Below are 20,760 nucleotides of genomic sequence, written 5' to 3'. Positions count from 1 at the left end.
GGGGAAGCAAAGGCTCAGAGATATTAAGCAACTTTCTCAGGTAACACAGCTATTAAGTGGCAGAGCTCTTAACCGCCAAGTTCCACAGTCTATCAGGTGCTGTGACTTCTGTGTTCACCCCTTCAAGATATCAGAGGTGGTGCTCAGGCCTCCAAAACAGCGCCTGGTTTACACCTCCGCTTTGGCCTCAGACCCATTGGTATCAACTCAGCCACCTCTCAGGACACCCCTCAGCTCTGTCTGCCTTCATGACAACACTCCATGTGCCAGGCATCCATCTAGGTTCTGGGATTCAGCAATGAGTAAAACAAACCCCTAGATTCCTGGAGCTGACATTCTTGTTAAGGGGGACAGACGATAAACACCTGGACAAAGACATACATGAGGAACTTCCCTGGCGGTCCAGTGGCTGGGACTCTGCGCTTCCAGTGCAGCGGTTCAGGTTCGATCCCTGGACGGGGAACTAGATCCTGCATGCCACAACAAAGATTTCATGTGCCACAACTAAGACCCAGCCAGGCAAATAAATAACTAAAAATATCTTTTTAAAAAAGAAGACATACATGAAATGCTTGATAGGAAAGAAGGATAAGGTGGCTAAGGGGGCAGAAAATGATAGGGAAGAGGTGCTGTTTTATATAGGATGGACGGACAAGGTCAGAGGTAGCCGTTTGAACAGTTAGAGGGAGGGAGGAAGCCACAAGGCCTTCAGTGAGTAGGGCATTCTAGGCCAGGAACATCGAGGGCTAGTCCCAGAGGCCAGTGTAGCTGGAGTGTGGACGGCGAGGGGAGGAGGGTAGCTGAGGATGGTGGGAGGCAGGTCATGGGAGAGCATTAGATTTTACTCTGAATGAGGCAGGAAGGCCTGGCAGAGTTGAGTGCAGAGGACTCATGATCTGACGAGCATATCAGGAGTCATGCAGTTAGGAACAGACTTAGAGGGGGCCAGGGTAGGAGCAGGGAGTCCATCTGGACCTCCCCAATTCCATGACCTCCTTCACACTACCTAACTTCCTGCTCCCCAAGAACTCACCCTCCCCCAAAAATGGCTCCTTTGGGAAATCCTGACTTCACACAAGCCCTTCTCCAGCCACTGCATCTCTCCTCAAGCTCCTCTGCTCAACCTTGCTGTGGCGAAAACCTTCAAACTTAAGAAGGTCTTCGGGAATTCCCTGGCGGTCCATGGGTTAAGACACGGGATTTCACTGCCAAGGGCCCAGGTTTGATCCTGCTCGGGGAACTAGGATCCCTCAAGTCACTCAGTGTGGCCAAAATAAATAAATAAGTAAAACTTTTTAAAACAGTCTTCAAATCACTGACGCCTCCACCCCGTCTCCAGCCTTTGGTCATTTCCTACTTTAACTTCACTTCCTACCTAGCACAGGGCCCAAGGACTCTCATGTCTGAAACCCCCGCTTCGAACTCCCTCACTCCTTGTCCATCCCCTTCCCCACTACAGTCACCAGGTATGGAGCAGACCTGATAGTGGACCCCGTGACCCTTGTGTCCAGACTCTTGCATAACCCCCTCCCCTTGAGAGTGGGCAGAAACTGAAACTTGCTTCTAATCAATAGGATATGGCAAATGTAATAGTTGTCACCCCTTGTTTAAGCTACATCTTATGGCAAAAGCGGTGGGTGTCACTCCCATGATTACCTTACCTTATATAACTTTTTTTTCACTTTTTCTAAAACTGAAGTATAGTTGATAGACAGTGTTGTGTTGGTTTTTGGTGTATAGCAAAGTGATTCAGTTTTATATATATATATTTTCATATTCTTTTCCATTGTGATTTATTACAGGATACTGAATATAGTTCCCTGTGCTATACAGTAGGACCTTGCTGTTTATTTTATGTATAGTAGCTTATATCTGCTAATCTCAAACTCTTGATTTACCCCTCCTTCCCCTCCTTCTTTGGTGAAATCATAAGTTTGTTTTTCTGTGAGGTTGTTTCTGTTTTGCAAATTAATTCATCTGTATCATTTTTTTAGATTCCATATTTAAGTGATATTGTATGAAAGTTGTCTTTCTCTGTCTGACTTACTTCACTTAATATGATAATTTAGTCCCTGGTGGTCCAGTGATTAAGTCTCCAAGCTTCCAACGCAGAGGGTGTGGGTTCTATATCTGGTTGGGAAACTAAGATCCTGCATGCTGTGTGACACAGCCCCCCAAAAAAGTAATATTATAATCTCCAGTTCCATTCATGTTGCTGCAAATGGTATTGTTTCATTCCTGCTCTAGTACTCTTGCCTGGAAAATCCCATGGATGGAAGAGCATGGTAGGTACAGTCCACTGGGTTGCAAAGAGTCAGACACGACTGAGCAACTTCACTTTCACTTTTTATGGCTGAGTAATATTCCATTGTAGATATATATATATATATATACATATCTACAGTGGAATATATGTATATATATATATGCATATATATATACACACACATCACATCTTCCCTATCTATTCATCTGTATTAGACTGTGTTTTATGTGAAGATGAGTGAAGGTAACCTGGTATGGTTAAAAAGATCCCTGGACTAGGAATCAATTAATTTAAATTCTAGTTTCATCTTTGCTACATGGTTAAATCTGTTAACTTTTGTGGACCTCAATTTCCTTGAGCTTAAACTGGATGATTACTGCAGGGCTTTCCAGCTGTAAAGTGATGCTCATGCTCAGATACAACTTATTGAATAAAAAAGGAGTCTGTCTTAACCGACTGGAGAGAGAGACTCTCCTCTCAGGTTTGATGAAGTAAGTGGCCACTTCGGAGCTCTGAGTGGTCTCTGGGGCCTCTGGGGTGGCCTTCAGCTGACTGCCAGCAAACAGCCAGGGCTCCGTCATCCATCACACGATGAATTCTGCCAACATCCTGAATGTGGTTGAAAGTGCATTTTCCCCCAGGAGGCCTCCAGATGAGACCAGCCAACATCATGATTTCAGCTTCCTAAGACACTGAGCAGAGGACCTAGCTAAGTCATGCCAGGATTTCCCACTTACAGAACCATGAGATAATAAGTGTGTATTGTTTAATGCACTAAGTTTGTGGTCACTGTTACACAACAATAGATAATTAACTCACCAGGCAAGACCTGAATCTTGGTTACAACCAACGTCCTGTCTGTCTTACACTTGCTAAAAAAGAGTCATTCAACCGATTAGAAAAGCCATTGGTTTAATTTGTTTCATAATCAGAAACCTCAGTTTGTTTTATAATCAGCTCTTCACCAGACTTTTCAGGATAACTACAGTATTACTTGGTCTCTCTCCTCACAACCTCATTGCCCTACCTGAACCATCATCAGAAGATGATCCCCTCAAAACAAAAGAAAAAGAACCAAAAAAGAGATATGATGGTCCTGCTTCATCCCTCACATTGAATATGGAGGTTTTAGGTGACCTTGAGAATCATATTATTTTCTAAAGTCAACAGTATGGAGGTATAATTTACATATGATAAAATTCAAAATGTACAGTTCAGTAAGTCTTGGCAATGTGTACCTGCAGGTAATCACCACAATTGCAACACAGAACATTTCTGTCACCCAAAAAGTTCCCTTCTGTTTACTGCTATGAAGTCAATCACCTCCTCTTACTCTAGCTCCTGGCCGTCACTGATCTGCTTTCCATCACTACATTTGTGCCTTTTAAAGACTTTTCATATAAATGGAATCGTACAGTGTATAATCTTTTGAGTCTGGCTTCCTTCTCTTTGCATCATGCTTTAGAGATTCATTAAGTTCTGTCAATCAGCTGTTCCTTCCTCTTTGGGGCTGTAGTATTCCACTGCAGGTATGGACCACAGTTTGTTGATTTGTTCACCTGTTAATGATCATTTGGGTTGTTTTCTGAGAATACAAAAAGACTATTTAGAAGTTTATTTGGGGAGTACACAGTTTGTTTCTATTCATTAACGTTACAAATTCAAAACACTAGTTCTTTCTTAACCTTTAAAACTCAGCCTACAAATCATGTTTGAAAATCTAGCAGATTTTAGCCAAGTATTATTAAGGGACTTCTTACAAACTTGCCTCTTCAAACATTTAAAGTACATTTATAAATGAATACTTTGATTTCCTTTTTCAGTATCTCATTTGCCTGATATAAATAAAACCTTCCTAAAGTTCCATTCTTATAAATCTAATAAATCCAACTTATAAATATGATGAGCCTTAAGTTCTCTTAAAAATCTATTTACATATGAAGCTAAATATATGGAGATTTCTTTTTTAAACAGAAATGTTATTAATAATACTCAAGGTTTAATTCTTGCTTTAGCATGCTGTATTTACTTAATCCTAAGGGGCTTCTCAGGTGGCACTAGTGGTAAAGAACCCACCTGCCAATGCAGGAGACTTAAGAGTTGCAGATTCAATCCCTGGGTCAGGAAGATCCCCTGGAGAAGGGCATGACAACCCACTCCAATATCCTTGCATAGAGAATCCAATGGACAGAGAAGCCTGATGGGCTACAGTCTATAGAGTTGCAAAGAGTCGAACATGACTGAACGACTTAGCACACACACATGCACTTAATCCTAAATCTTCCTTCAGTTCAGTTCAGTTCAGGAGCTCAGTCGTGACCGACTCTTTGCGACCCCATGAATCACAGCATGCCAGGCCTCCCTGTCCATCACCAACTCCCGGAGTTCACTCAAACTCACGTCCATCGAGTCGGTGATGCCATCCAGCCATCTCATTCTCTTTGTCCCCTTCTCCTCCTGCCCCCAATCTTTCCCAGCGTCAGAGTCTTTTCCAGTGAGTCAACTCGTCGCATGAGGTGGCCAAAGTATTGGAGTTTCAGTTTTAGCATCAGACCTTCCAATGAACACCCAGGATCGATCTCCTTTAGAATGGACTGGTTGGATCTTCTTGCAGTCCAAGGGACTCTCAAGAGTCTTCTCCAGCATACTCACATCAGGTACTCTCTAAAAAAGAAAGTTCCATCCAGGTAGCAGAACTTAATTCTTCACCTTCCTAGGGTTGAAAGATGTATTTATGCTTAAGGGAAAAAAAAAAACAAAAACCCATGGCCCTCTCATCCATTGAGGTCACTGGTGCACTAAGAAAGACAGCTGTGAGGCTGTGGTCTCCAGCCACATCCTCACCAGGACCTGATTCTGTTTGTGAAGGTGAATCTCTGATTCAGTTCAAAGAGGGACGGAGAGGCCTTCATTACATAGCTGGTGGGGTGAGTGAAACTGTGACAGGTATTGGCTCTGGGGGCTCTTTCTGTTTGATTCAAGAAGGACTGGAAGCTTCTCACTCAACCTGAAAAGCTGGCTGGCTGACCACACTACATGGTGGTCCAACAGGTCCTTTCAAGCAAAAACCTGTGAGTATTTGCAGGTAGATCAGGAATAACAAATATCTGGTACATGAGCAACCAGTCTCCAATCCTGTCTCCATGGCAGACATTGCTAATCAATCACCACATGCCTTCCCCTTGTTAAGACAGTGCTACCCTGGGCCAAACCCAATTAACTGAGGTTGGCATATAAGGTGCCTTCCCTGGACTAACCAACTTTGGTGAGAGAATGAGGCCTGTCCACTTGGCTCTTACTCAGGGCTGGGTTAATGGGTAACTGGGCTTGGGGCTTGTTCCTATCTTCTGTGAACAACTGACCTGCAGTGCAATGACCCCAAGCAGTGAACAGTGGGGAGGAGGCCTGGGTGTTACCCACTCTTACAGAGTGGGTGCTTCTATTGAAGACCCCTTGTTGGGAGGTAGGGGGGCTGCAGCAGGCTCCCTAAGACACAACCCAGGCTTGAGGTTCTGAGCAGAGAACCCAGGCCCCAGTCCCTGGCAGAGCTCCACCGGCCTCCCTGGGTGGCCGTGGGCGGAGCTAGCTCAAAGCCACCAGAATCACATCCCCAGCCCAGGCCCTTAAAGTCCAGATTCAGAGGCCCAACATCCAAGTGTCCAAGAAGCATCCAAGCTAACAGGAGCAAAACCAAACTCCTGATTCCCACCCTGCCCCCCGTCCCTGACAGTGTTCTCCCTGAATCCTCAAGGTCCCAGGATATGAGAGTTCTGTCCTGCGCGTTGTTCAGGCTAAAGTCCCTGGAGTTGTCCTTGACACCTCTTTCTCTCACAGCCCACATTGGATCTGTCAGCAAATCCTATCAGCTCTGTCATCAAAACAGACCCAGAATCTGGCCGCGTCTCACCACCAGCACCTCCAGCACCTTTATCCTCCACCCCAAGCCCTCAGTGCCTCTCCGTCTCTCCCCCGGATCTCTGCGGCGCCTGCTCCCTGGGCTCCCTGACTCCATCTGCCCTGCAGTCCATTCCCCTAACAGCAACTGCAGGGGGCTTGGAACACAGAAATCCAATGAGGCTCCCGTTTGCTCAGAACCTGCCAATGTCTTACCAATCCACGTAAAGTCCAAAGCGCTCGCCAGGCTTCAAGGCCCTACAAGATTGTCTCCCTATTTCCCCGGCTCACCTCTGGTCCCATGTCATAGTATTCGCCCCATCGCCCTCCATCTTTTGCTACCCTGGCCTCTTTGCCACTCCTTGAAGACATTCTCTCTGCCCAAATGCTTGACTTCCAGACATCCACATGGCTCCTAGATATCCAGAAGTTGGCCCACTCTCTTCCTCTGCTTTTTGGTGTATATCACTTCGACGAAGCCTTCTCTGACAGTCCCATTTTATTTATTTATCAAAGGTTTTTTTTTTTGATGTGGACCATTTTTTGGTTGTGCTGAGTCTTCTTTGCTGTGAGAAGGCTTGCTCTAGTTGTGGCGAGCGGAGGCTACTCTTCATTGTGGTGTACGGGCTTCACATTACGGTGGCTTCTCTCATTGCAGAGCACAGCCTCTAGGCGCATGGGCTTCAGTGGCTGCAGCACGCAGGCTCAGTAGTTGTGGTACACGGGCTTAGATGCTCTGCAACATGTGGGATCTTCCTGGACCAGGGGTCAAACCCATGTCCCCTGCATTGACAGGTGGACTCTTATCCACTATACCACCAGGGAAATCCCTGACAGCCCCCTTTTAAACTGTAAGTCCGCCTCCAGCCCCGTGCTCTGTCCCCCTTCCATGCTCTGTTTTTGGCCATCTTCATTACTTATGCTAAGACAAATACAAACTTTTTCTTATTTTGTTTATTATTCATCTCCCTCCCTTGAATGTAAGCTTCAGGAGGCAGGGAGGTCTGTGTGTGCATGTGTGTGGTTGCTCCATCCTTGGTACCTACAATGGTGGTAGTATTAGAACGCAGAAGCCACTTAATAAATATTTGCTGAGTTAATAATAACAAGAGCTAAAGTACTAAGTGCCAGGCGCTGTTTCAAAAATACGTTTCACATATCATCTCAATTCATTTTTGCCATAGTTTCATGAGCAAATCCTAATATCCCCATAGACAGATAAGGAAACTAAAGCACAGAGCTCTTATGGTGCTTGCTAGTACTCTTGCCTAGAAAATCCCATGGATGGAGCAGCCTGGTAGACTGCAGTCCATGGGGTCGCTAAGGGTCGGACACGACTGAGCGACTTCACTTTCACTTTCACACATTGGAGAAGGAAATGGCAACCCACTCCAGTGTTCTTGCTTGGAGAATCCCAGGGACGGGGGAGCCTGGTGGGCTTCCATCTATGGGGTCACACAGAGTCGGACACGACTGAAGTGACTTAGCAGCAGCAGTATGTGTTGAGGACAGAATTTTAATCCAGACAGCTGACTCCAGATATTGACTTCTTAGCCACTCTGCTATATTGCTCTCAAATGAATGAATTAATAAATGAAAAAAAATGAATGAGTTATTATTGCAACCACAGCAGAAACAATGGAGTTTAGAATCAGACAGAAGTAGGGTAAAATTCCAGATTTTCTGTGTCTTAGAATACAAGATTTGGATAGGTTTCTTATCTTCTCTAAATCTCAGGGTCTTAAGGGCCCAAACGGGAAAATCTGCCAAGCATTTTCTGTTTCAGCCGTTTTACTGTACTGGACCTGTTTCTCACGTCTACTCAATGGTCATGAGTTTGAGCAAACTCGGACAGAGGAGCCTGGTGTGCTCCCGTCCACAGGGTTCAAAAGAGTCCTGATACCAGAGGGAACACCACCACCACCCGTTTTCAGTCAATCTCTGCCCTCTAGTGGTCAGTCAAAATAACGATACCTTCTATGTGAAACACAGACCCAAAGCCAGTAGTTTCTGCGGATAAAATAGTCCAGGGGTCTTGATTCCTTTGGTGTCCTAGATCTTATTAATCTTCAGGGGCTAAGTGAGGATCAGGCTTTCCCAAAGGGAAGCAGAAAGGACTAGCCCAGATGGGTCCCTGAATGGCAGATTGACTCCAAGGACATGATCCTCATGAAAAATAAATCACCCTAGGGACTTCCCTGGTGGTCCAGAGGCTAAGACACCACCTCCCAAAGCAGGGGGCCCAAGTTCAGTCCCGGATCAGGGAACTAGATCCTACTTGTCACAACTAAGAGTTAGCATCCTAAGCTAAAACATCCCACATGCCGCAACTAAAGATCCTGCATGCCACAGCAAAGACAGAAGATCCTGCAGGCTGCAACGAAGACCCAGTGCGGCCAAATTAATAAAATAAATATTTTTAAACAGATAAATAAAGTAAGTTACTCAGCCTCTCCATCCAAACGTGTATGTGTGCTCCGTAGCTCAGTCGTAATCTACTCTTTGTGACCCCATGGACTGCAGCCTGCCAGGCTCCTCTGTCCATGGAATTTTCCAGGCAAGAATATAGGAATGGGTTGTCATTTCCTATTCCAGGGAATCTTCCCCACCCAGGGATCAAACCCACATCTCTTGTGTCTCCTGCTTTGGCAGGTGTATTCTTTATCCCTGCACCCCGTGTGAAGCCCCATCTGAACAAACACGCACAAAATGGTTGCAGGTTTTACAGCTGAGTTTCTCAGACCTTCCAAGCACATATTCTCCGTGAATGACAGTTAATTTTATGTTAATGTGACTGGGCCACAGGATATCCAGACATTTGGTCAGATATTATTCTGGGTGTGTCTGTGAGAGTATTTTGGGATGAGATTAGCATTGGGATTGGTAGATGGAGCCAGCAAATTGCTCTGCATAATGCAGGTGGGCCTCATCCAATCAGCTGAAGGTTTGACCTGAGCAAAAGGTCTGAGTAAGAGGGAACTTGGCCTGTCTGACTGTTGGGCTGGGCCATAGGCCTTTTTCAGCCTTCAGAGTCAAACCAAAATGTCAGATCTTTCTGGGTCTCAAGCTTGCTCCTTTTAGGCTGGAGCTTATACTATTGATTGTTCTGGTTCTCAGGCCTTCAGGCTCAGAGTGAAGCCACCAGCAGCTCTCTTGGGTCTCCTGCCTGCCGACTGCAGGCCTTAGGACTTCTCAGTCTCCATAATCACGTGAGCCAATTACTAATAATAAATCTCTTCCTCTCCTTAAAGGTAGATAGATGCAGATAGATAGTTAGGTATAGACACACACACTCTCATACATACTATCAGTTCTATTTCACTTTCTCTAGAGAACCCTGATTATTTTATACAAACTGTTTTAGGAGATGGAATAAAAGGAAAACTACCTAACTCATCTTCTAGTGTTAGTGTGACCTTGACAGCAGACCAAGGCAAGGGTACGTAGGGGCAAGAACGTCAGAGAATAAGCCTAATTGTAATTATAAGATGCAAAAATCCTATATAATAAAACAGAAAGCAGAATCTATATTGTACAAACATATAGAAGCATATAGTAGGGTTTAGCCAAAAATGTGAGGGTATTTTAACACCAGAAAAAAATTCCTATATTCTGAACCTTAATATATTAAGAGATAAAAAGCATATTGAAAAAGCCCCTGTTGCTGGGAAAGATGGAAGGCAGGAGGAGAAGGGGAAGACAGAGGATGAGATGGTTGGATGGCATCACTGACTCAATGGACATGAATTTGAGCAAGCTCCAGGAGTTGGTGATGGACAGGGAAGCCTGGCGTGCTGCAGTCTATGGGGTTGCAAAGAGTCAGACATGACTGAGTGACTGAACTGACTGAAGACACATATGATCACTTTAATAAATGTGTAAAAATCATTTGATGAAATCACTCATTTTTTAAAAATCTTAGCAAATTAGGATTAGTATGGTCATAAGTCAACCTGATGAGATATTCAACAAACGCGTAGACATTTTACTTAAGGGTGAAACTCTAGCATTCTAGTATAAAGATAAAAAATGAGATAAGAATGCCCTTTATTCTCAACTTTACTGACACTTCTAGCTAGACGTAGTAAAAGAAAAGAAGAGGTTTACAAAATAGAAAGGAAGAATTAACTCCATCCTTATATGCATATGGTTTATTCTCTTTCCAGTAAGTAAAGGAATCTGCATGTAAAGTATTAGAACGAATAAGAGTACTTAGCAGGATTGCTGAATACTACATCCTACATAAATCAATGACATTTTATTGAATGCTTACTGGATTAGCAACAGGAAACAAGAAAATGTAATTAAAAGGATACCATTTCCTATAGCAACAAAAATTACAAGGCATCTAAGAATACATATACAAAAATTCCTAGATTTTTTTTTTCAGAAAACTGTAAAACTTTTCTTAATGTAAAGAAATATGAAACTAAACGTACTCTTACCATATAACAGTTGTTCTCCTGGATACTTACTCAACTGAAAAGACGTCCATACAAAAACCTGCACACGGGTGTTTACGCAGCCTAATTCATAATTGCTGAAACTTGCAAATAACCAATTTGACCTTGAGTAGGTGAATGGATAAAGTGTGGTTTGTCCAGACAATAGAATATTATTCAACTCTAAAAAGAAATGAGCTGTCAAGTTATGAAAAGACATGGAGAAAATGTAAATGTGTAGCATTGCTAAGTGAAAGAAGTTAATCTGAAAAGGCTACAAACGGTATGACTCTCTGGAAAAGGTAAAACTATGAAGACAGTAAAAATCAGTGCTTGTCAGGTGTCGGGCAGAGGAGCAGATAGGGAGAGGCAGAGACCAGAGGATTTTTAGCACAGTGGAACTGAACTGAACTGCTCTGTATGATACTATCACTGTGTATATATATCATGCATTTGTCAAAGTCCATAAAATGTACAAGGCCAAGAGCGAACTGCTTAGGCTTCCCTGATTGCTCAGTGGTCAAGACTCCACCTGCCAATGCAGGAGGCACGGGTTCGATCACTAATCCTGGAGGACTCCACATGCCACGCACCACGACTGCTGAGCCTGTGCTCTAGAGCCTGGGAGCCACTACTGAAGCCCTCCAACCCTAGAGCCTGTGCTCCACAAGAGAAGTGTTTGGATTAGTATGGTAATAAGTCAACCTGATAAGAAGCCTAAACACAGTAACTAGAGAGTAGCGCCCACTTGCTGCAACTAGAGAAGGGCCCTCACAGCAATGAAGACCCAGCACAATCAAAAATAAATGAATAAACAAACATTTTTTAAAAAGCAGTGAACCCTCAGGTAAACTATGGTTTTCGGATGATAGCAATGTGTCAGTGTAGGTCCGCTGATTGTAGCAAATGGACCGCTCTGGTGGGGAATGTGCAGATGGGCAGGATGTTGATACTGGAGGAAGCTGTGCATGCAGGGAGGCAAAGAATGTTTGCGAACTCTCTGTACTTTCCATTCAATTTTGCAGTGAACCTAAGTTACTTTTTAAAAAATAGTCTATTTTAAAACATAAAGGGAGGGACTTCCCTGGTAGTCCAGTGGCTAAGACTCCTAAAGCAGGGGGCCCAGGGTTCTATCTCTGATCAGGGAAATAGGTCCCACGTTCTGCAACTGAAAAAAAAAAAAAAAGTCTTGCACGCCACAATGAAGATCAAAGATCCCACGTGCCACACTAAGCCCTGGTGCAGCCGAGTAAATAAATAATATTTTTTAAAGTAAAGGAAGATCTATATAAATGGAAATATATTATTTGTTCATGGATGGAATTTGCTCATAGAGTAAAGATGCTAGGTAACTTGCAAGTTAATCTATGATCTCACAACTGTTCTAGTCAAAAATCTAACAAGGTTTTTCATGGAACTAGACAAAGTGATTCCAAATCCATATAGAAGGTAAAGATTCAAGAATAGTCAAGAAAATACCAAAAAGGAAAGGAAAGAAGGAATAAAGAGAGAAAGTGGGGGTGGGGGGACAAAAGAAAAAATAACTCGAAATAAAGGAAATACTAATGCATATTAAAATGGCACAACCATCAGATAGGTAAAAATCAAAGTTGGAAAATAACAAGGGCTTGGAATACTCACAAGCTGCCAAGGGAAGTGTAACTGATACCGCTGACTATATTGTGAAAAGTTGTATTTTCTACAACCCAGCAAATGTATACCCTAGAGAAATTCTCCCCAAATGGGCCCCAGGAAACTGTCAAAGCTATTCCTGGGAGCACCACTTGAGTGAGAAAAAAAGAGAAACATTTTATCACCAGTAATGCCTACCAGTAGAAAAATAAATTATAGTATGTTCGTCCAATAAAAGATAACTGAGGAGCTAAAAATAAATGAACCAGATCTATATGTATCAATATCATGCTGAGCAAGTAACCAAGGTGCAGAAATATATCTGCAGTGTGAAAGCACTTAGGAAAATATTTTAAAATCATGTTTCTTTTTTTTTTTTTACTGAGATAAAAGTCACACAACAAAATTTACCATATTAACCATTTTAAAGTGAATGTCCAGTGATTTTTATTCTATTTACAGAGTTATGCAACCATCATCACCATCTACTTCCAGAACATTTTTATCACCCCCAAAAGAAACTCCATACCCATTGAAAAGTTACTTGTCCCTTCTCCTTCTTCCCCACCTGGTCTCTGGCCACAGTTCAATTCAGTTCAGTCACTCAGACGTGTCTGACTCTTTGCGACCCCATGGACTGCAGCACATCAGGCTTCCCTGTCCATCACCAACTCCCACAGCTTGTTCAAACTCAAGTCCATTGAGTCAGTGATGACATCCAACCATCTCATCCTCTGTCATCCCCTTCTCCTCCTGCCCTCAATCTTTCCCGGCATCAGAGTCTTGTCCAGTGAGTCAGTTCTTCACATCAGGGGGCCAAAGTACCAGAGCTTCAGCTTCAGCATCAGTCTTCAGTGAATATTCAAGGCTGATTTCCTTTACGATGGACTGGTTTGATCCACAGTTCATCTCTTTTCTGCATCTGTGGATTTACCTGTAGATAAGAAATCATACATTATGTGGCCTTTTGTGTCTGGCCTCTTTCACTGATAACGTTTTCAAGGCTGGTCCGTGTTAGCATGGGAGCAGTGCTCTTTTTCTTATTGTTTAATAATATTCCATCATATGGACATACCACATTCGTTTATTCGTTCATCAGTTGATAGACATTTGGGTTATTTTCCACTTTGGGGCTGTGGTGAATAGTCCTGCTATAAACATTCTGTTTTGTGCATAGAAACAGATTAGGAGGATACACATTACATTAATAATAACAGCTGTGCCTGAGAATGAAAGGGAGGAAGACGAATTGCACCGGGGAGGGGAACAGAGCGACCTTCAGCTTTATCTGTGTTGTTCTACTTATTTTATACAAAAAAAGCTATCTGAAGCAAAAATGTTAATAGTTGGTTGTGAGCACAGGGGTTTTAAGTACATTATTCTCTGGGCTTCTCTGAAATATTCTTAAATGTTTCAAAGTAAAAGAACTCCTGGCATCAGGGGGCTGTGGGGGAGGCCAGGAAAAGCAAACACTGAGGCGTGGGGAGAGACAGGAGGCAGAAGCCCAGCCTGAGGTCAGGAGGGAGTGACTGGAGGCCCACAGAAGCCCGGGGCAGGAGCCCCTCACCCCTCCTGCAGGTGTCTCCCGGGCCCCCCAGGGAAAGAGTCAGATCTGGTCTCTAAGACCCCTGGTGGCATAGCCAGGGCCAGGGAGAGAGAGGATGAGACGCCCTCTTCCTTCCTTCTCAGCCACACTTCTGGAAGGAGTCTCCATACTGGAATCCCACCCCCTTGTCCCCCAAATTCCTCAAGCTCCCACTTGGGGCTTCCCTGGTGGCTCAGATGGTAAAGAATCTGTCTGCCATGCAAGAGACCTGGGTTTGATCCCTGGGTTGGGAAGATCCCCTGGAGAAGGGAATGGCTACCCACTCCAGTGTTCTTGCCAGGAGAATCCGATGGACATACAAGCCTGGTGGGCTACAGTCCGTGGAGTCACAAAGAGTCAGACACAACTGGCGACTCACACTTTCACTTTCAACTCGGCACCAGCTGATTATGAGGCCCAGTGCCCAACAGGAAGGTGGGGTACTTTGTGAAAAGACTGGTGAACTGGTGAGGAGCAATTCCTAACTCCACAAAGGCAGCCCCAGCTGGGCAATGTCAGCCTGCAAGAGCCTCTAGTCACTGGGTGCATTCATGCTCTCCTGCATCTTTCAGATGAGCGCTTAGTACGAGCCTGGCGCTGTGTTAGCTGCTGGTCTTACAGTGGTGAGCAAGACACATTCAGCTTCAGGAAGCCTACCTTCTAGCAGGAGCCTCGGATTTAATCCCAGATGCAAAATGGGAAATGCTATGAAGGCCAGATAGGGGGCCCTGAGAAATAATCACCGCGGGCCCCTGACCACAAGATGCCCCCCACAAGAGAAAGACACTAGAGTGGAGGTCTGAAGGATGTTGCTGTTGCTGTTCAGTTGTGTCTGACTCTTTGCAACTCCATGGACTGCAGCACACCAGGCTTTCCTGTCCATCACCAACTCCCAAAGCTTGCTCAAACTCATGTCCATCGAGCCGGTGACGCCGTCCAGCATCTCACCCTCCGTCGCTCCCTTCTCCCCCTGCCCTTGATAGTGGATGTTATCTTAGCCAAAGAGCGGTGGGGGCAGTGGTGTGGGGGTGAGGCCCAGGCCTGGTAGATAAGTGGGTGACATCTCCAAGGACCTGCCGGCCAGCCCAGCCAGAGCCAGGGAGGGAGGGACAGAGGCCAGATGAGACTGGAGAGGGGCCTTCACGGGCCCCTGTACTCTCCGCCTTACATTTTTTCTCTCAGCCAGTCCCTTTGGATCCTTACCCTAGGCAAAAATATTCATGACATCAAAGGATTGGCATACCATGTATTTTTCCTAATACACAGTAGAAATTTAAAAAAAGTTCCTCCCTGTCCCACCTAAAATCATCCCCTTTCCCATCTGAGTTTGGAAAATACCGTTCTATCACCAACTCTATCTTAAGAGCCATGGGAAAACTTTAACAGGATTTTGACTGGGTGAGGCCAATAACATGGTCTCATTTACATTTTTTAAAACTGATTCTGGCTGCCAGCTGTGGGGTATATGACAGGGCCTCCTGAAGGAGACAGAGGAGGAGGCAGGCATCCAGGGAAGAGCCACGGGGACCTGAGGGGAGAGGGAGCTGGCCCTTCCCACCAGCACCCACATGAGCCTCACCCTCCACCCAAACCAAAATCTCCTTTCTTTTATCTCCCTGTACTGATTCAAGGTTTTCCCAGGTAAGTAGACCCTTCTGTGATCCTCCCATTTCATATCAGCCCCAGGATTCTGGACAACTTGCTCATGAGGGCCCAGCTTCCTGGACTGGTTCAGGCTGATCACAGTTAGGACTCTAGGGCCATGTCTAATCAGGCCCTATGGTCTCCAGTTCAAAAACAAGAGACTGGTCACTGCATGTTCAGGAACTAAGTGGGTTCTATATCTTGATGGCAAAGGGAGAAGAGGGAGACAGAGGATGAGATGGTTGGATGGCATCACCAACTCAATGGACATGAGTTTGAGCAAACTCCAGGAGATAGTGGAGGACAGAGGAGCCTCGCGTGCTGCAATCCATGGGGTCACAAAGAGCGGGACACAGCTTAGCAACTGAATAACAGCAATATCTTGATGACTCAGGCCCTGCCCTTAACCACTGGACCACGTTGCTTCATTCATCCTCATGACCTTCCCTCCATCGCCTGCCTGCCTTGCTCAAAAGCCTTCTACCTTCTGGAAGACTTGACTCTCTCTGCCATTGCCTCCCTGAGGGGCTGTCTGCTCATCCTCCCACCCCTTCTAGAAGTGGACCTTCCCCATTGCTGCTGAAAAACCATGGCTCCTCAAGTCTCCTTTAAAACAAAACTGCCCTCCATGCCTCCAGTTCATTAACTATTGGATTGGGAAGGGAGGAGCTTCTCCGATGGCTCAGCAGGTAAAGCATCTGCCTGCAACACAGGAGATGCAGGAGACTCGGGTTCGATCCCTGAATCAGGAAGATCCCATGAAGGAGGAAATGGCAACCCGCTCCAGTATTCTTACCTGTAAAATTCCATGGACAGAGGAGCCTGGCAGGCCACAGTCCATGGGGTCACCCGAGAGTCACATGAGTCAGACAATTGAAACAACTGAGCATAGCACACAGAGAAGGAGGATGCTCCATAACACCTTCTGCTAAAAACCGGAAATACAGTGGTGAGCACCAAAGGCAACCTGGCATTCCTGGGCATTGGGGGAGGAGGCCTTTCCAGTACAGCCACAGGAAGAAGGGAAGGGAGAGAGTTCTGAGCTGAAGATTTCAAAAAGGTTGGAACTATAATGAGAGGTGAAATTAAAAGACGCTCGCTCCTTGGAAGAAAAGCTATGACAAACGTAGACGGTGTATTAAAAAGCAGAGATATCATTTTGCCAACAAAGGTCCTTATAGTCAAAGCTATGGTTTTTCCAGTAGTCATGTATGTATGTGAGAGTTGGACCATGAAGAAGGCTGAGTGCAAAAGAATGGTTGCTTTCAAATTGTGGTGCTGGAGAAGACTCTTGAGAATTCCTTGACAGCAAGGAGATCAAACCAGTTAATCTTAAAGGAAATCAACCCTGAATATTCATTGGAAGGACTGATGCTGAAACTGAAGCTCTAATATTTTGGCCACCTGAAGCTAAGAGCTGACTCATTGGAAAAGACCTTGATGCTGGGTATGGCAAGAAGTCACTTTAAGATCTGGCCCTCTTTTGGACTTCCCTGGTGGTCCAGTGGTTAAGAATCCACCTTGCAATGCAAGAAATAAGGGTTCAATCCCTGGTCAGGGAACCAAGATCCTGCATGCGGTGGAGCAACTAAACCCACACACTGAAACTATTAAGCCAGGGCACTACAGCCAGAGAGAGCTCGAAAGATCCCTCGTGACACATGAAGATCCTATGTACTGCAACTGCAACCAACACAGCCGAAAAAAATAGATCTGGTCCTCTGTCCATATATCCAGCTTTTGCTTATTTGTCTGTTTTATTCATGGCTGTGCTGGGTCTTCATTGCTGCGCGGCATGTGGGATCTTCCTGGACCAGAGATCGAACCTGTGTCTCCTTCATTGGCAGGTGAATTCTTCACCACGGAGCCACGAGGGAAGCCCAAATTGATCTGTTATTGTTGCTGTTATTTTGTCAATAAGTCATGTCCAATTCTTTGCAATCCCATGAACTGTAGCCGGCCAGATTCCTCTGTGCATGGGATTTCCCAGGCAAGAATACTGGAGTGGATTGCTGTTTCCTACTCTGGAGGATCTTCCCAACCCAGGGATGGATCTTGAGTCTCTTGTTTGGCAGGCAGATTCTTTACCACTGTGAGACCTATCGACACTGCGACACTGGGAAGCCCTATCCACTTTTTGAAGGTATGTCCATTTTCATTTCCTCTCAATTGTTTTTTTTTTTTTTCTTTTTTGTCCATACCTTTCACCCTGTGAGATTTTAGTTCCCTGACCAGGGATCAAACCCACATCCCCTGCAGTGGAAACTCAGAGTGTTGACCATTGGACCCCCAAGGAAGCCCCACATATGCCCTGCCATTTCATCGTTTTATTTCCTGCCATTCTCAGCATCCTGCAAAGTTTTTGACATTAAACCACTCATAATTCTCTCAACAGATTTCCTCCTCAGCTCTTTGCACAGACTCTCTGCATGGAATGTCTTCTGCTAAGTGTCCCATTTGCTTTCTAAATGCCATTTACTTAGTTCAAAGCCAGGCTCAGTCACCTCACAAATAAAGACATGGAAATGTCAATAACCATGCGAAAAGGCAGTAACCTTAGTAGCATCAACAGCACAACAAAGAGATACCATTTTGACTATTAGATTGAGGAAAATGTTTTAAATTGATAACATTAGAACTGGCAAAGATGCAGAGAATTGGGCCTTTTCATACATTTCTCTTGGGAGACTGAATTAAAGAAAGCTTTTGGAAAACCCTGGTAGTGCCTCTTAAAATTTAAAATACATGTACTTGTTGACCCTTGCAATCCTTTTGAGACTCTGTTCAGTCAAATTAACAGCCCTGATAATTAAAGTCAAGATGTTCATGCAATATTTTATCATGACTTCAACCTGGAAACACTGTGTGTTTGTGGATAGAGAATGTTTGAGGAATTATGGTTCACTCTTATTGACAAGGAATAAGTTATGTCTACCTGGGTTGATCTCTGTGTATGACAGATCACACATGACACAGTGTTAAGTAGATACACATTTGTGTGACCACAGAGAGAAAGTGTAGAAGGAATTCACAAACCATGAATTCCAAACCCACTGGGGAGAAGGAAATTTGCCTTCATCTTTATTATCTTCCTTAGTGTTTGACTTATTTCAAAAAGCAAGCATTGCTCTTTAGTTTGAAGTGATAAGTAGGTTATATCAGAAACAAAGAGAAGGGCCCAGCTGTCCCCTTTGGGAGAGAACTTTCCTGTCTGTTTAGTTAGTCAGTTAACACCCACCTCGGACTTACACTATGTCTTCTCCAAGACATTTACCATACTGTGATGGAATGTTTATGTTTGCATGCCTACTTCTTATACTATTCCTCTCTGCTTCTCATATCCAGCTTATAATAGGTGTCAAGCAATTACTGGGTGGATGGATGGATGGAAGGATGAATAGGCAGGTTACTTCTCTCTCTTATGATCTGCCTAACATGGTGTCTGTACCTAATTTAGAGATTGTTGTCCATTCATTTCTGGATTTTTTATTCCTTATGCCTTTGTCATTTCTTCCACTAGACTATGAGCTACTCAAAGATAGGGTCTGTGTCTCCTCCACAGTAGCTACTCTTGCAGAACCAAAGCTCTACACACATGAGTGTGCTGTTGAGTTCTCATAACAATTCTTTGAGGCCAGACCCTCTTACATATATCCCAGCTTCACTGAGCTATAATTCACAACTCATGCAATTCACCCATTTAAAGTGTGCAATTTAATTGTTTTGAGTATAGAGTTGTGCAACCATCATCACAAATAAGTTTAGAATATTTTTTGGCACCCCAAAATGAAAACCCTTATCCCTTAGCAGTTACTCCCCATTTCCTCCCACCCTCCTCCCTCTCCTAGCCCTAGGTACCACCAATGCACTTTCTGTCTCTATGGATTTGCTTCTTCTGGACACTGCATGTAAATGAAATCCTGCAATATGCCATCTTTTGTGACTGGCTCTCACTTAGCATGATGTTTTCAAGGTTCTTTCATGTTGTAGCATGTAACAATACATTATTACCATTTTTTTATTATTAGCTGAATAGTATTGAATTGTATGGATATCTCAAGGGCCTGGGCCCTGGGCAGAGCAGAGTGGTGGTGGGTAGGCACAACAGTATATAGCTTCTCAAATTTTAATGGTGATCTTGATAAAATGCAGATTCTAGTTCAGTAGGCAGGGAGGGGGGCCTGAGATGCTACATTGCTAGGAAGCTCTCAGGTGTTATTGAGAGATACAGAGGATTTCTACCCGTTGGGCAGGGAAATTGGGTTCTTTCTCATACAAGACATTCACATGCCTTTAATCCTGTTAGCAACCTCTTTTTGTGGGTGGGTGGTGGGGTGGGTGAGTTCTTTCCAAAATCAGAGATATCAAATGAGGACTCAGCATGTACATGTGTCCTTCGTTGCTCAGTTATATCCGACTCTTTGCAACGCTATGGACTGTAGCCTGCCAGGCTCCTCTGTCCATGGGATTCTCCAGGCGAGAATACTGACGTGGGTTACCATGCCCTCCTCCGGGGAATCTTCCCTATCCAGGGATCCAACTCATGCCTCCGGCATTGCAGGTGGATTCTTTACCACTGAGCCACCAGAGAAACCCATTGCTGGACATGTTTCTTGTCAACTCAAAGTAATTAGTGTGTGTGAACTGCTTTGTCAATCTCAGGGTTCATCCACAAGAGACAGGATTGTTGCGAATCTATAACATGTGTTCTGTCTGTTAGTCCTTCAAGAAGCAGACACTAAGATGGGGTTAAGTATGCAAGAGATTTATCAGGAAAATGTCAATGAAGGATAAAGGAAATGGGTGTGGAAGCAAGCAGGGAGAGCCTGTAGATCTGATACCTGCTAGGAGAGCAGGAAGGAAGGACTGGGTAGGAAGAGCTTCACACTACAGCTTTGAGAGAATCTTGGCTAGATAGATGGTGAGTCCTCAAGCCAAGGACATCCAGTAGAAGAGTCTCATACCAGGCAGCAATAGGCCAGCACTCATACCTCCACCATGTTTGTCATTGGCTGTGGCCCCTGCGTGAACGCCATGGTGGAACCAAGGGGGCAGCAGCTATCAATCAAGTGCACCCCCACAGCAGGCTCTCCAGAAAGAACTAGGTTGGCACATTTCTATGGCGGCCAGTGTCCCACTGGCTACCAGTGATCAGGCCATGGACAAGTCACTCATTCTTCCAAGCCTCAGTTCCCTCATCTGCGTGTTGATGGATGATAGCGCTGACTTTCTATGACTGTTGTGAACATTAAATGAAATGATGCTAAAGCTGAAACTCCAATACTTTGGCCACCTCA

General features: G+C 44.5%; 1 pseudogene; it reads left to right on the top strand.

Moving 5' to 3' along the window:
• Window positions 1–20,760, top strand: part of LOC148777986 (uncharacterized) — a 25,841-nt pseudogene extending 5,081 nt beyond the window's left edge.

Source organism: Moschus berezovskii, chromosome 4 (assembly GCF_049115385.1).
Source record: "Moschus berezovskii isolate FMDL1 chromosome 4, NW_MosBer_1.0, whole genome shotgun sequence".
NCBI classification, from domain to species: Eukaryota; Metazoa; Chordata; class Mammalia; order Artiodactyla; family Moschidae; genus Moschus; species Moschus berezovskii.
Note: the sequence above shows the minus strand (reverse complement) of the source record. Positions and strands in the feature narration are given on the sequence as shown.